Below are 5,858 nucleotides of genomic sequence, written 5' to 3'. Positions count from 1 at the left end.
GTCAGTATTTTCAACTACTCACCGGCATGTAGCACTGATGATAGGTAGAGTGAATGAGGTAACAGAAGAAACAACTGATGCATGGGATATATTCTTTGTAGAAAAATAGAAACATGAAGAGTATTGAAGCCCTAAACCCATCAAGGTATATCAAAAGGATAAGGGAAAAGGTAAGGTTGGTGGACCACCTAGTATAAAAAATAACAGACAACTTATCCCCGTTGCCTCTAGATACTCTACCAGTAGTTACTACTGACAATCAACTAGCTATTGAGAGTATGGACACACCACATGAGGATATAAATCCTAATTTTGAGGTGTTACATACAATGAACATTGACACTCAGAAAGTCAATATTATGGTGGATAAAGAATCAACTGGGAAATTAGATGTGGCAACAGAGCCAGTGGCAGAAAATATTACAGTGACCCCAGACACTGGAAAGGAAAAGGCCACAAATGTACATAATTATTCATCTATTGAGCCACTGGCAATAGGTAGCACAGAAGAAAAACCGGCAGTGGACAACACTGAGAAATAGGTAGAGCAACAGGCTCCCTCACAGGAATAGGTTCATGCAGAGACAGTGCCACCAGCAATAGTTGAGAAACCCAAACCTTTGCTTAGAGAAATGCAAACACAAACTGACCTACCAGAGGTCACTACAAGAAAAGAAGTTACTCACACTGATGGAATACATATTGTTGGTTCTTCCATGGCAGAATTCAAACCAACAAATGTGACAGAAGTTATATTGGATTCAATCAAGAAAATAACAAAGTGCAGTGCACAAGCATACAAAGCTATTGATGATACAATCCCAATTTTGAAAATGGTAGCACCCAAGTGTAATGTGGCTAATAAATATTCTTTAAATCAACTTGACACATTGTCTAAGTATATTACTGACAACATTGTGATAGTCAAACAAATAAATGAGGAAGCATTCAAAGAGAAATTTGAGAAAGAAAAACATGAATTCTTTGAAGAGGAAATAAAGAAGTGCATGAGACAATTTGACACTCTTTTACCAGCACTTTGTAAAACACTATAAGAATTTAAAAATTTGTACAGAGATACATGTAAAACAAACTTTTTGATAGTAGATATAGATAAGAAGATCAGTATGGTTGTTATCTAAAATTTCATTACCCATGTAATTTTAGCCAAAGAATGCATATTTATCAAATGATTTCATTTACAAAAGGTACATTGCAGTGTTTAAAAAAGAGAAAAGGGCGTATTTTTCATTTGTATTGAACAATGATAGATTACAAATTGAGTTCATGCATCTGAAGCATATTTATATACACTGAGTTTCTTAAAACCTCACACAAGCCGTGAGCTTAGCATTTCTATCTTTCCTACATATCCAAAACAGAAAAAGATAGAATCAAATAATGAGTGTGAGGATAACCAGTCATTGCCTTGGGTTGCTTTGACTGGTTATAGGCTGCCCCGTTGCCCTTATGAATGTTTTCTCGATCTTCAGACTCTGAAAAACCCCTACTTTCCTGCACAAAAGAGAAGAGGTGTTAGATCCAACAGATCTAAGAAATGAAAGATTATCCTACAACATATCATTTATCATAGCCTATCATATTTCTGTTTTGAAAGGACGGGAAAGATAAAGACAAATCACTGCTTCAGGAAAAAGAAATGTTTATGCTAATGTGTTTGTTTCATGTGCAGATAATTAGTTACTCTAATTGGCATGTGCCCCTGACCGAGGCTCCCTTCGGGTATGAGCCCGACATACCCTTTAGAGTAACTAATCTCAGATTATCAAAGTGGAATGATGAAGAAACCAACTGAAGTATTAAAGGGACATGTTTGTTTTAAATATGAAACCTTTTACTTTACTATTCATGATATGCATAAAAAGAAAATGTTAATGCATAAACTGTTTTAAGGGACATATTATTTCAATGTGAAACCTTACAGTATTTTAAAAGGGTCAATACTACATCATGAAGTTGAACAATTTAATGCAACAAGTTGGTAAAGAAAAAGAGTATTTGAGTTTTAAATGCATGTTCAAACAGTGAACTTAATGAAATCAGAATCAACTAGTAATGAAACGAGTGTCATGAGCCCGTGCTCGAACTTTATTTCTACATAAGATCAATCCCAGCATGTGCCAAAGTTGGAAATTTAGTAAGGATAAAACACAATCTCATCAAAAGCTGCAACAAATGCTGAAGGTCAAGCATTACTTGAACTCAAAGAAAGACTAAATGAATCTACAGAATTACTTGGAACTTGGGATCCAAATTTAGTAGAACCCTGCACTAGTTGGTCTCACATCACCTATGGTGGAGGACGTGTTACAGCTGTGCTGGAACTGTTCGATAAAATGCCTTTTAAAAGATGCGGTATCATGGAATGTGATGATTCTAGAATATAGACAAAATGGCAACAGGAAAAGATGTATGAGATTCACATTTGAAAAGTGAAATGTCTAAAAACTACCATAAGGAGGAGACAGCGAAAGAAAATGGAGTTGCAAATCGGTTGCTTTGGGGATAAGAGCTAAATGTTATTGGAACACAGATTTCGTGGCTGAGTTTTAGATGCTTGGTCGCTTTCACTTCTACAATTGTCTTCCATTAATTTGTTGATATATATATTTGGATTGTTTTATCCAATGTAGGGGCTGGTTCTTCTTCATGACCACTGTGATTAATTGCTGTATTGATGTTTATATGTGTTTTAGATTGATTTCTGTTTGTTCTTGTGAGTGAAATGAAGAGAGGTTTGGATTAGCAAGGAAGGTGGAGGTGGTTGGAAACCAAAAGCACTGCACAGAAACCAACACTTTTCAGCTGTTTTGGGAGTTTTAGAACAAGGGTTCACCATGATATGACAGCACCATTGTCTCATTAATTCATATACATGGGACATAATTCATATCTACCAGGTGCTGATTGCATCTAATAATGGATCAAAGATAGTCTCAAGGAGGACCCCTTGAAGTATCACAAAATGAAGGACAGGTTGGTTGGTGTATCTGAGGAGACTACTACAGGGGTGCACAGACTCTATCAGATGCAGGCTAATGGATCTCTCCTGTTCCCTGCTATTAATGTTAATGACTCTGTTATGAAGAGCAAGTTCGATAACTTGTATGGTTGCAGGCACTCACTTCCAGATGGTTTGACGAGAGCCACTGATGTGATGATTGCTGGCAAGGTTGCTGTTGTGTGTGGATATGGAGATGTTGGTAAGGGTTATGCTGCTGCCATGAAGGCTGCTGGAGCTAGAGTCATTGTGACAGAGATTGACCCAATTTGTGCTCTGCAAGCCCTTATGGAAGGTATCCCTGTTCTTACTCTAGAAGATGTAGTGAGCACTGCAGATATCTTTGTTACAACAACAGGAAATAAGGATATTATTATGGTGGATGACATGAAGAAGATGAAGAACAATGCTATTGTTTGCAACATTGGTCATTTTGACAATGAGATTGACATGCATGATCTTGAAACCTACCCTGGTGTTAAGAAGATAACAATCAAGCCTCAGACAGACTGATGGGTGTTCCCTGAAACAAACAGTGGTATCATTGTCCTTGCCGAGGGGCGTCTCATGAACTTGGGTTGTGCTACTGGCCACCCAAGTTTTGTCATGTCTTGCTCATTCACAAACCAGGTTATTGCACAGCTGGAGCTTTGGAATGAGAGAAAAATAGGCAAGTATGAGAAGAAGGTATATGTGCTGCCCAAGCATCTGGATGAGAAGGTAGCTGCTCTACATTTGCCCAAGTTGGGTGCCAGACTTACAAAGCTTTCTCCAGACCAGGTTGCATACATTAATGTTCCCGTGGAGGGTCCTTACAAGCCTGTTCACTACCGATACTGAGCTAATCATGATTTTCTCATGACTTGTTTGTGAAGAGCTGTTTTGATTATAGCAATTCGAGCACAAAACAGTTTTGGCATCTTCATTATTTTCCGTAATAAGTGATAGATTACTTAATTTTAATGATGTCGAATTGTGAGCTGAAGCGGAATAAGAATCCATGGGCTAAACCAAGGATTTGAAGAAAATGAAAAGAAAATGTTCGTTGGTTTCAAAAACAAAAAAAAAAAAAAAAGAAACCCTCTTCGTATTTCCAACAATGGCATATTAACAAAGAATGCAGCAGCTAAGGAGTCGTTTCATACCTGTAGAAAATGGGATTTGTTTTTTTTTAAAAGGAAGATTCAGAAAACTCCAGCATGCCTTCAAGAAAAGTCTTTTAATACACAGTCGCAACCTGGGTTGTTCTAAAATCTGCAGTTAAATTTGTCTTGGGCGGCAACACCAGTAAAAACACATATCCTTCATCAAAGATTTCGCAGAACAATGAAAAATCAGGACATCAATGGCGGCACCAAAGGGTTTCAAATCCTCGAAGAGTTTCTTAAAGTTGTTTTCGTTTTTGCAAAGTGAGGAAAATGCGATGGGAGTGCAAAACTTTAGGGTTATAAAACCCTTTATCATTTTTCATATTCTTCCTCAAGTCCGCTGGGCTTATGAAATGTTCAAATATAATTAAAATCAAACATATTTGATAAATAGATATTTATGAATATATCAAATATGTTTTACCTTTATTATATTTTTGTTTTCATTTTTGATCAAAAGCCGGTATTTATTTGTAAAAGGTATTTAATTACAATGCAATTATAAATTGTAATTGAATATTATTATTCGAAATATCAAAGGTTTATCCATATGCAAGAAAGAGACTAAGTCTTTTGACTTAGTTTTGAAGGAGGAGTTAATTCAGGAGAGATAAGGCTTTCATTGAAGAAGTCTTTTCAGTTTGGAGACATAAGGAGAGCATATAGGATCACTCATAACCACTTGGGAAACATTCAAAAGGAGTTGAGATATTTTTGGAGACAAGAACGTTTTTATAGGAACATGAGGTTGTTTGAAACCAAATGGAGCAAATCTAGGGAGGTTGGAGCATTTTTAGGTAAAGGGTCGAAGTTGGACTTTTCCACCATTTTGGGGGGCTTTTATTGCTTGGTTAAGTGTTTTGAGGCTATTTCTAGTGATCTTTTGGGTTGATTATTTATTAAGGAAGACTTTTCCAGGTTTATAGCCCTCTTTGGTGTCTTCTAGACTCCTCTTTTTGAGGCACTTTTCTTGCATCCGACCCAAATCAGTTGGGGGTTTTTTGTACTTAGTGCCTGAAGATACTTCATTTTGGAGTTAGTTCAGATTTATGCAAGAATAGTGTTTTGAGAGACTTTTTTGTCCTTAGCATTTTCTTTTGCACAGATTCTGTAACTCAGATTTGGAGATATGATATATGAAACAACATTTTTTGGAGCGATTTTCTATGGAATCAAACCTTGTTATCCTTCCAATTTTTTGTGTACAAGCATGATTGATGAAGCTAAATTTGTGAGTTATATTACTCCTTGTTTACTTGTCTCAGTCAGTACCTTAATATAGGAATGTATGTATGTTTACAGGTCATAGTATGTGTTTTAAAGTTCAGAATTTTTGAGTGAAACATTATTATTTCCTCATTGGTTCGTCTCAAGACCTTACTATGAAATACTTATGCAAACGTATAACAGGAAAGAAGTGTTTATCAATTAAAGTAGAATATCGCAGATTGAGATCAGTTTTTTATTATTTGTCTCTCACATTTTGGTGTATCACCAGGTTCTAGTTAATTTTAGTTCAGTTTTAAGTACCATTTCTGTAATTTCTTACCCTTTACCCTGCAAAGTTAGTCCAATATTAGAGAGTATCAGGTGATTATCCAATAGGAACCGGCCTAGGAACCAGAGGTTTCATTTCAAGTTGCGCATTGCCCACATGCAGAAGTGAATCCCATGTTAGGCCAGATTGC

The 5,858-nt window shown here is 36.4% G+C and overlaps 1 pseudogene; it reads left to right on the top strand.

The window, feature by feature from the left end:
- The first annotated feature begins 2,946 nt into the window (after positions 1–2,946).
- Positions 2,947–3,947, top strand: LOC131065582 (adenosylhomocysteinase-like; annotated as a pseudogene).
- The last annotated feature ends 1,911 nt before the right edge of the window (positions 3,948–5,858 follow it).

The sequence above is a fragment of the Cryptomeria japonica genome, chromosome 8, assembly GCF_030272615.1.
Source record: "Cryptomeria japonica chromosome 8, Sugi_1.0, whole genome shotgun sequence".
NCBI lineage: Eukaryota > Viridiplantae > Streptophyta > Pinopsida > Cupressales > Cupressaceae > Cryptomeria > Cryptomeria japonica.
Note: the sequence above shows the minus strand (reverse complement) of the source record. Positions and strands in the feature narration are given on the sequence as shown.